The following is a 12,145-nucleotide window of genomic DNA, read 5'->3' on the forward strand; positions in this document are numbered from 1 at the left end:
AATCTCCCCTTCTGCAAGAAGCCTAGTAACTTTTGACAGCTGTACCTCACTGTCAGTCTGAGTATTATCACTCACCTTCCATCCTAGCAGTCACCGTGTCCAAAGGAACATCAGTATCTGCCAGCAGCTGTGGCTCACTTTCAGACTTACTGCTACAGGATAGCGCCTTCTCTGAAACAGCCATCACACCAGTTCCAGCTTCAGGTATACGATCTGTCTGGGTCTCCACCAGGATACCAGACCTGCACACTATGTGCCACTGCATCCACAGAAGACACTGCATCATCAAAGTCATTCCCTATCAGGGGATCTGCAGGAATATTCTCAAACACAACTCCTTTTTCACAGGAAGTCTAGTAACTTCTGACAGTTATGCCTTACTGTCAGTCTGGGTACTATCACTCCCCTCCATTCTTGCAGTCACCGTGTCCAAGGGAATATCAGTACCTACCAGCAGCTGTGGCTCACTTTCAGACTTACTGCTACAGGATAGCTCCTTCTCTGAAACAGCCACCACACCAGTCCCAGCTTCAGGTATGAGATCTGTCTAAGTCTCCCCTAGGCTAATGGATCTACATGCCTGCCCCAAACCTTACTGCATATCACTGCATGTACACAAGGTACTGCATCATCAAAGTCATTCCCTATCAGGACATCTAAAGGAATATCCTCAAACCCACCTACCTGCTTGCTTCCTCTTCCAACCTCCCAGTCAAGATGAACTCTAGCCAAAGGTATTTGTAATGGGGTCTCTCCCAAAGCTCTGACTGGAGTGGACTGTCCAAGAAAGTACTGCTCTTCTCTAACCACTGCAGGCTTCACAATGGTTCTATCAGAAGCTGTGTCTATCTTAGCAGTAACCTGTGTACCAGCTACTAAGCTAGGATATTACATTTGGTGATAGATTGGCACCCCTGTTGTTTCCAAACAGCTTTGCCACTGGCAGTTTGTCATCCCCACTTGTTGGCTCCCTCAGCTTTTGTTTCTCACCTTGCCTCGATGGACATTTGCCTGCTATGTGGGTCCACTGGTTACATTTGAAACATCTAATCCCTAACCATGTACTTGGACTAGTAGTTTACCCTGTTACTGGTGTACTCTGTTGGAGTGGTTTAGACTGCCACCCATGGGTTCCCTTATGTCCATGTGCAGCACTGAATATCCTTTTCTTATATATTGGTGGTCTGCTTACTAAGTAGAGATCCCCTTTTCTCCCCAACCCCTCTGCAGAGATACATTTTCTGCTAACCAGATTCTCATGTCATCAGGTAAAGTACTGAGGGCTTGTTCCCTCACCAAAAGGTCTATCAATCCTTCAAAAGTGGTGAACTGAAACCCACTCACCCATCTGTGAAAGTTAAGTACTTATATCAGCAATATAATCACTTTCACTTTCATCTGCCTTGCGTCTATGTTCACAAAATTGTTTTCTATAAGCTTCAGGTGTTAGTTTAAAACAATCAAGAAGACAGTTCTTAACTTTATCATAATTCAAATAATCTACATCAGAAAATTTTGACATAGCCTGAACAGTTTTACTATGGAGTAAGGGAGTCAAGAGTTGAACCCAGAGCTCATCGTCAACATCTTACTGTCTACATACCCTTTCAAATATGTGAATAAAACTATAAAAATCATCCCTATCCCTGTATTGAGGAAAAAGATTACTGACTATTATGGCTTCTATGGTCCAGGTATTCCTTTCTCCATTACCTCCATAAGCCCCTCAAAGGATAAGAAGCTCCACTTCATGACAGGACTGTCTACTGTTTTCCTCAGCTTCAAAATGTTTGACCTCCAATTTATATTGACTCTCTTTCTCCTCAGCCTCCATTTCATATTGACACTGGTTCTCCCTTTCTTCAGCCTCCCATCATTGGCCTTCCAGGTGCAGTCTTTATGCTGATTCCAGTTCAAGATCTTTGGCCTCCAGTTCATATTGGCACTGTTTCTCTTCAGCTTCCTGTCATCCCGCCTCCAGTTCATATTTGTGGTGCTTCTCCCTTTCTTCTGCCTCCAGGTGCAGTCTCTTGAACTCCAGACTGATTCTCAGGTCCTCTGAGGAAAAGATGGACTGCCCTATCTCGGCAGGCTGCACATCTCCAATATGAAACTTGATATCCTCCAAATGGCTGGTCTGAGCTTAAGCTGCAACTAAGGCTAAAATCATTGCTTCCTTAGTCAGGTTGGCATACACCAGACCTCTGGCTTCACACTCCTTGGCCAACTGACTCTTTGTCAGCTTACTATGGTCTTTTGCTGACATCTTTGCCTGCTGTCCCTGACTACCTAACTACAAATAAATAAAATTGTGGTGAACTTAGATTCTGTATGTACTTTGTGGCTGCAGAGAGTGCACACCTTAATGACAACTACCCACAGGCTACTGAAGTCCAGTTAATAATCCCACACCACTCCACCAAATAATGTGATGTCTAGACAATACCCCCCTTGACTGCCAACAATAATGTGATGCCCCTTACAATCCTGGGTCAGTAACTAAGGAGCTTCAGTCTTCACTACTGATTCCACTAGGAGGCGGTCACTAAAACAGGAGTAATATTCCACAGTTTCCCCTAAGAGTACAACTCATTATTACACACTTCAGATCTATGTATTCCAGTTTAAGACCTCTGATACACTCACACTTAAATACATTAAATCTCACACATCCAAACATTTCTGGGAAAGTCTGACACAGATTTCCAGCTGTGCCTCTTCCCCAAAATAATATGGTAACATGCTGCCACCAGTCAGAGAGCATACATGCCCTTTTAAAGGGGTGTCTAATTACTAAAATAATATATTAGCACAAATAGTAGCAAATGACCTAAAACAGCTAGACTTTTGGAGTGGCCTGGGAATTATCAAAGTTGGTATAAGCACTCTCAAATCACTAAAGAAAACACTGATTGACCAGCCAAAATGTAAGTTTTAAAAATATAAAAGTGTAATTTCTAATAAACAAACATAACTCAATCACCAGGAAAATGAAATCAACACTGTAGGATAGAAATCCAACATTTAGAAAAAACTCTGATTGGTTATAATTTTCCTATCTGACTAAAGAACACTGTCCCTGATCTAAACTAAATTATTACAACAGAGCAAAGGCAGGCTTACAGTTCTTAGTGAGTCCTTTTGTGTATCCACTGCAATATACAACTGGAAACTGGCAACTGCAACTGACTGTTAACTTACAACTGTCTTCAGCACGCTCTTCTATAGACTACCTTTACTGTCACAACTGTTCCAGTTCTAACTTTCATTTCATATTTTGAAAATCAACCAACAGCTGTTTATTAAAGTTTCATCTTGTCTTTCAGCCTCTGACAGCAACTGTCAACATTCTGATGTCATCATCTGCAGATCAGCTAATTCTGAGACAGTCTGCAGTTAGAATCTTCTTCAAAAACATGCATATTTAGAAATGTAAATGAACACTGTTCAAGTCTTTAAAACATTCGGTATAAACAGATGATAAATCAACATGTAAGAACTTATTTACAAGATCATAGCTAGTCATGCTAGCATATAATACACAGGTTAATATGAAATTATGTACACAAAGTCAACCAGACTTGCTAACATAAATGACAGCGTCTAATTTCTTAGGTTCATAGGTAGGTACTAGGCTATTGGCCCTAGGGCCTATATAAGCCTAGCCAAATGGTACCCTGGCTTTTGCCACCCAAGAAAATGATTTTCCTGTGCCCCTGTCAAGCAGAGCCACAGAAGTGATCACCGGGGTAAATTTCATATCTCCCATCCAATCATCAATATTTTTCTTGAAGAGTGCTAATGAGGAGCTTTGTTTGATACAAATAAGTAGTTTGTTCCAGAGTATGGGAAGTCTCTGGGACAGGAATCTATCCCTCCAGCATGTTCTGTTTATTGTGGTGACAAGGTTTATGTACCTAGAGCCTGTAGCTTGGAAGGCTTGGGATTTACTTAAGTGGAGCATGTCCAACAGCTCTGGGTTTGACATAGCTTTGTATGTTAGACAGAGATCACCTCTGAGTAGGTGATATGCGACAGAGTACGGCTGGAGATATTTGAGACAGTCTACATAGGGCATCTGTTTGAGGCTGGCAATCCTCTGTGTGAGGTGTTTCTGCAGCCTTTCCAGTTGTTGTAGATGTCTTGTGAGGTACATACCAAAAGGGGCGTTGTACTCTATAATGGGTCTAATGAGTGATGAGCAGTGGGGAACAATGACCTCTTTTTTCCTGGATGAGAAACCTTTTGTGATGAGGTGTGCCATTTAGTAGGATTTCCTGACTACTGTGGCGATGTGATTATCAAAGGAGAGGCTACTGTCCACCTGTGTCCCAAGGTCTCTTATCACACTTTTGGTGTTAAGTAGACTACCACCTATATGGAAGTTCATGGGTACAGAGTTTTTGCCAAAAGGGATGACAATGAACTTTTTGACATTGAGCTTGAGGCCATGGCTTTGACACCAGGCATCTGTCTCCATGAGGCCCTTTTGTAGCATGTCCACATCGTTAGGAGTTTTGATTATGGCTCCTAGTTTGCAGTCATCTGTGAACTTTGTTAGCCAAAGACCTTTTGTGTTAGCCTGGTGACCACTTCAAAGAAGTCTATCAGGTTTAGGAGACATGATCTGCCTTTTACATACCCAAACTGGATAGGGTCCAGAGTTTGGAGATTACCAATGTCATTGTTTATAAGTTTGATGATAATATATTCCATAGCCTTGCAGACCAGGCTCGTCAGGCTAATGGGTTGTAGTTCCTGGGGTCCGTGGTGGCTCCCCCTTTGTGGAGTGGGATAACCATTGCTGTGCACCATTCAGTGGGCACAAAGCCTGAGGTGAGGCTATGATTGAACATGATACTTAAGTGGCATGCCAGTTCATTCTTAGTTCATGTAGAACGCAGCCTGGGATGTTGTCAGGTCCCATGGATGCTGTGTTCTTGGCTTTGGAGAGTGTGTTTGTTACCTGTGCAGCCGTGATTACAGGAACTTTGCATTCTTCCAGTATAGAGATGGGCCCTTTAGGGGGTGAGAGAGGGGTAAAGTTAGTACTGAACCTATCTGCCAGGATGTTGGCAATATCAGTTGGTTCTGTATATTTACTGCCATTGTGCTGTAAGTCAGAGCAGATCTGAGTGTTGCCATTGAGATTCTTGACATAGCTATAGAATGCTTTGTGGTTGTCTTTAGAATTAGTGGTGATTTTGTTTTCATAACTAGCTTTGGAGGATTTTATGAGGGATGTCAGCTTCTTACTGAGGCTGACCACGGAGTTCCTCCAGTCATGGAATTTTACTCTTTTTTACAACAGTTTTTTTCTTCTGTTGTAGAGGTTGTTTATGGCAGAGGACCACCAGATTGGCTTCCTTTTTTTGGAGGATAGCATATTGGTTCTGTTAGGGATTGCACGATCCATGCACTCATGTAAGTGCTTATAAAGTGCATTTGTATAGGATTCAGCAGTCGTACCTCTATTTTCCATCAGCATGGGTGTCGTGAAGTTTGCCACTTCTGTCTTAAGAAGCATGAAGTTGGCTTTGGAGAAACGTTTTGCACTGGTTTCCCTAATGGGCGGTGGGGGTGGGATGTGGATGACTAGGGTGATTAGCTTGTGGTCGGATCTGACCAACGAGGAATTGACCTCTGGTGTGGAACACCGGTTGCCCATGTTGGTAATGACCAGGTCTAGGATATTGCTGCCCCTGGTGGGGGTGTGGATAATTTGATCCAAGGCATTGGAATTTATGAATTCCAGAAAATGTTGAGCACAAGAGTTGGTACATGTGCAGTTTTCCCAGTTAATGGTGGGGTAGTTGAAATCGCCTATTATTAGGGTGTTAGGTTGTACCCTAAATATTTTCCAGTGTATCAATAAATGAGGAGTGGGAATCCTGGGGCATGGTGGGGGATCTGTAGCAAGCTACAATTTGGATTGTGGTCTTGCCCAGAGTTAGCTGCACTTGGATAATCTCGGATGCATTATGCTGAGCAACTAGCCTGGAGGTGTGGATATCCTTAATGAATATGGACACACCTCTGCCTTTAGTGTTTCGGTCCAAGTTAGGTGGCTGAAATGTGTGGTATGAATTATAGCCTGGTAATGCAGGGGTGCTCTCTACAGCCTTGAACCAGGTCTCTGTCACTGCACAGATGTCGATGTTCTCCATTTTAGGGAGTACCTCGGGTGAGTGCATTTTGAGGTTTAGACTTCTAACATTAAGTAGCATTACCCTCAGATTTTGCTTGCTTGTACCTATTATGGTGGTGAATTTGTCATTTGAACCTTTCCTAAAAAAGGCACTATAGGGGTGGCAAAAGCCTTAGCCAGCATCTGGAATCCAAGAGTCTTCTTGGATGCCAGTTCTAGAACTTTCCTTCCTAAATTTGTATGTGGAAGTTCCATAATTGAAGATGATCTTCACAGTCTGTTACCCTTCATTCCCCGGGGAATCTTACGTGCATGTCATCACATTCCTACAGCCAAAAGTTTCAGGAAACATATCAGACTTTTCTGTGTCTGAGTCATACTATCAGTCATTTCTCTTCATTACTTTTTGGGTTATCCACTGCTCAGAGGATGTTAACAGTGTTTATCTCCAGCCATAGCTCATTTCAGACTGGTAAGATATGTAGGGTTTGTTCACTGTTATTTTCAATTTTTTTTCCAAAAATGTTATATTTTTTCCCTTGATTGGAAGGGTAAGTCTTTTCCTTTTTCTTTGGTTTTGCTACATTTCCGGTTTGAAGATCATACTGGTACAATTTTGTATGACTTTCTAAAGGTAATAGGCAAGTTGTTCTTACCACTATGACTTTTTAAATGTGCAACTGTAATTTTTAAATGTATTTGGAAAGCATTTTGTTATTTTCCTGTAGAGAATATAATTTTACTTTGGTTTCTATGATATGCTGTTCTATGTGACAGCTCAGCTTATATAGTTTTAAGTAAGTGGTATTTATTTTATTTGCATTTAAGACTATAACTTCTTATTGTATTTTTTGGTAAGGGAAAATGTTTTAGGGAGGTTAATGCTATCTTGATTCTACAATGCCAGCGGTTTGGCTGACTAGGACTACTTTGGTGCGCAATTCTATTTTATTTTGTGCCTTTATATTTTGAATATGTTTCGATTTTTGTTGCTGGTTACTTTTTGTAACGTTGTTGCACTTCACTTTCATCTTCAGTGTGGCAGTGCAGTTGAGTTGTCTGATGAGGTGAACTTAATTGTTGTGTTATTACTCCCTTTATATTTCTAGGAAACCTACAGACTTTTGGCTTGGTCTGGCTTTGGACATATTCCCACTTTGTGGCGGGCCCTGAAGCTTCAGCTATTGAAGATGTTGAATCTAACTACTGTTGTTAATGTTGTGTCTATTAGAATTGAGTATTTTGCTTGTCTGTGACACTATACCACAAGCTTGCTTTTAGGCTGCAAATTAACATTTTATCTCAAGCTGAAGACACAGAGTTGTAATTCACAGATATGTCTGTGGTTTTGCTACTCAGTGTGTTGTTTTGCTGACTGACTGAAGATGCTGCATGTCAGCTCAGTGCTGATTCCCCTTCAATTGTGTTAAGAGCAGGACTGTTTATGAACTCCAGGGAGGTATGCAACACTTTGGACTGATGCTTTCCTGTGTTTCAAATTAGTGAATCTGAACACTTATATATTTTTTAATATTTCTTAACCTTTGGCCAGTTATGAGTATATGCAGTTGGGGGGCATAATTGGCAGTGAGTTACTGGAACCTGAGTATATATTGCCCATTACAAACAAGTCGGTGATATGCAAATGAACATTTTCCTAATAGGCAAAGAGAGACTGTAAGTATCACATACGTGACGACATGATAAAGTTTATTACAAGATAATAGCCTCAATCTACTTCATTAAAGTGTATGACTGCTTTTAATGCATACACAAGACTATGTCAATACAGAATAAGCAGTGCTTCCCTTTCTTAATCAAAAATGACTTGCCAGCCGATGGGGAGTAAGACTGCTTACACACTGAGTACATATTTTATAATAGAGTGGACTCAGAGTTAATGGCATTATGTGCTGTTGCAGGCATAACATTGTACATATTTAGAGTGGTATCTCCACTAAGGAGCATACTGTTATGGCTTGGCCAACAGTAATAGAACAACAGCGGTGCTATGCAGTCTTAGGCAATGCCTCACATAAAACTTGGATGCACATTGCTCCAGCTTGTATGCTGCACTTCATTTAGATAGAATTATGCAAGGGTTGGATTCTGATTATGGGATTTTCTGTGGCTCCTGCACACACACACACACACACACACACACACACACACACACACACACACACACACACACACACACACACACACACATGCACACATGCACACACGCACACACACACACACACACACACACACACACACACACACACACACACACACACACACACACACACACACACACACACACACACTTGACTGCAGTGAGAACAGAATCCCTACCTAAGTACACAGACTACATAACACAGTACTTCATGCATGTGCCATGGCACAAGTCTAACTTTTATAAGAGTGAAGGTGAACTTATAGTAGATGACATTAGCAGGCCATGTGGGAGACATGTTGGGAGCACTGCTTGGGCTCATAGCTTCATATATTCATAGGAGGCTACTAGTCTAATTGCCTTATAGTGTTTAGAAGCCTAGCTGTGTAAAAACACACGTGCCCTTATTAATCATCCAACAATGGTCATAGTTAGCAGAGCAATTTAGTGAGTAGCACCAACTGACCCTTTCTATGAGGGTCATAGGTTCCACCCCAGAAGTGACTTTACAATCACCCAACGAGCAGTCAAGTTTGCTCTTGAATAGGGTCATGGAGAAGCACTGCTTCAAATGCAGTCAGAGCCTATTTCAGAGGAGTGTGAGTCATTGGGAGATATATCTGTCTCTCTGGCATGTTCTGGTTATGTCACAAGTTAAGTTGAAAACCCTTGGACAAGTTATTCTTGTCCCATTTGAGTTGTAGATGTCCAGTATTTTCATTGGGGCAGAGTCTGAGATTGCTCCATATGGCAGGCATAGGTCACCTCTCAGCAGCTTGCATGATACTGAGTACAGTGACAGGTCTTTCACTATTTCCATGTATGTCATATTTGAAGGTCCTGGAGTCTCCCAGGCATGACCCTGTGTCTTCTCCAATTGCTGCAGCTGTGTAGTGAGGCACAAACAAAAGGGAAAATTGTACTAAATTAGTGGTCTGATAAGGGTAGAATACTGTATGACCACCCTGGTTTTGGATGTGATGTCCATATGTATGATGTGTGCAATGCAAAATGTGTGTGTCACCATTATGGGCACTTAGTGAAGAAAATGTAGATTACTATCAATATGTGTTTCCATGTCTCACAACATTGTGTTTGAGCTTACAGGGTGCTATGTATATCATAATTAGCAGGGGTAGTTCATTGCCAAAGGGGCAATGAGGCATTGTATGATTTAAGGTTCAGTCTGTGAGTTTGGCACCAATCATTTGTGTGTGGCAGCCCCTTCTGTAATATGTTACCGTCATTGAGGGACTCTCTATTAGTGTGTCCAGTTACCAGTCATTTGCAGACTTGGAAAACCATAAGCTATCTATCATTGCCTGCACCTCAGGGGTGTAGTTTACAAACAGTTGAGGGCTCAGCACATATTCTTCTAGTATTCTAATGGTAAGTGGCTAGCGGTGGAGGTGCAGACCCCAACTTTGTGGGTGTGTGTTCTGTCAGTGAGCTAGTTGCCTATCCCTCTACTACTGTATGGCTTAATTCTCACATGGGAGATCTTCAGTATGATACATGAATGGGGGATAGTGTCAAAGGCCTAGGATAACTGAACATAGGTGGCATGCCCTGTTATTCCTCATCCAGGTCTTTGGGGGTCAGTATCCAAGATGTCCACAAGGTTCAACAAGCAAGATCTACCCCTTACAAAACCAAAATGGGTCAGATCAAGTGTTGAAGGTCACCTATGTCCCTGTGGAAATGGCTAATGGGGCTTTCTTCCCTAGCCTTGCAGATAAGACTTTTTAGGCATACAGGTAAATAGTTGTAGTTCTGCATATTACCAAATTGATGTGCATTGCATAGCACACAACATTTGATATTATATTGTGTAGTGTGGCAAAAATATGTGTGGAAAAAGTACTGAGACAGTATTGTAAATGTGTGACATATTGTCATGTCAAACACAGGGAATGGACAGTAAGGGCTGTAATTCAGCATAGTATGTAAATTTCCATAGCACTGCTAGCATCAGGTTTGCTCAATGGTTACCAGTGTCCATATTCATGCATGATACACATGTTTGCGTGTAGCTTAGCAATGTGCAAATGTGAGCTGCATTGGTAAAGCCTGACAGTATTGAGTCTATGATATACAACTGCTGCCTGACTATGTGGCAGCATGTGTTAATGCACTAATATATTTGTTGTTGGGACCAAATGGTACTGGGTCCAAATACAGGTGTATATAATACTTTTAAATAATTTTAAATACATTTCTGCCATCACCATTGCTGCCTGTTGGTGTGAAATGTGCACCTTCATGCACAAATGGATTAAATAGGTAACATGGGGTATATAGGATAGTGGTGAAATGGAGAGCAAACAGGGGGATGAACAAAGGGAAAGCAGGGCAGGAATGTGCAGGATGGAGGTGAGAAGGAATCATAGCTATCCACTTCTTTAACGTATAAAGTGAACATATGTGAAAAATATTAACTGAATTTGGACTGTCACCTCCAGAGAGAGGGGTGACCACAACACAATCATGTTGTATAGCCAATTGGACCAAATCAAGTGTATCAAGATGACATATGTGCAAAATGGAGAGCTATGTATGGGATAATTTATTTTTGTGGGATAGGTGCCCATTTATTTTATTTTATTTTATTTTTTGAGAGAGAGAGAGGAATGTTGGAAAAGGGATGTAGATATGTATGGGTCAGGTACGTTGGGTGAGTGAGGAAGCAACTGTAGACAGACAAGGCAAACAAGACAAGAGACATGCACAGTGATGGACACAAAAGGTTGGGGGACACCATGATTGAGGTGAGAGTGGGGACATCTCAAACCCATGGTCGTCAAGCTGGGTGACAGTGACAATCGAGTCCACACCCACTGAACTGTCATCACTGTTACCTCACTCCACCTCTGGCTGGAGTTCTTGATGTCTTCTTCTCCTCCACATAGTACTATGCCAAATGAGGGAGCACAGCCTTTCCAGCTGGTATAGACATGCACCAGTGGTTTGGTGCACAACCTTATGCACCATCACTGGCAACTCCACCCAGCTACTCAATCATTAGAAAAGACAGGACCCAAAAGAAAGGAGGTGGAGTTGCCCTCCTTTATTCCTCCTCCTTGCTAGTTACCCCATATAACAAACCTACCCCAACATTTAACAATGCTGAATTACTCCTCTCTCTCCTCCAAATTAATAAACACAAAAACATTTGCCTAGCATCCCTCTACATTCCTCCAGGGGACAATATTTCTACACTTGAAAACATCCTCTCCTGGCTCTCTGATAATATTAACAATGAAACCATAATTCTTGGAGATGTCAATATTAACTGGGCCTCCATCCAGTCTCCAACCAACCCTCTTAACATCAATCTATACAACTTCTCCCAGCTAATCAATACCATAACTCACCCTTCTAAAGACCCCTCCAGTGGCACCATCCTTGACTGGGTTCTAGTGTCACACCCCCACTATTTTACAAACAGCGGTACTCTTCCCGACCCTCTTGGTGATCACCTGCCCACTTTCACCCACCGACTCCCCTGCATCTCCAATCGCACCCACAACTACATCACTACCCGCAATGACAAACACTTTAACCCTTCAATTTTCATTGATTCCCTGAAAACTATCAATTGGAACAACTTAAAAACACTGCCCCTAGAAGAAGCTGTTACCCTTTTCAACTCCACATTTCTAGAAATACTTGATTCCCAAGCCCCTCTAAGAACAAAAAGAATAAAAACTAACTCAGCCCCCTGGCTTACCAAAACTACTCTCTCTACCATGAGGCTTAGAGACAAAGCCTGGGGACTCTATCTGAGAAACAAGACACCAGACAAACATATTGCATATAAAACCCTTCGTAACAAA

Source organism: Protopterus annectens, chromosome 1.part0 (assembly GCF_019279795.1).
Source record: "Protopterus annectens isolate FY-2018-M chromosome 1.part0, PAN1.0, whole genome shotgun sequence".
NCBI classification, from domain to species: domain Eukaryota; kingdom Metazoa; phylum Chordata; order Ceratodontiformes; family Protopteridae; genus Protopterus; species Protopterus annectens.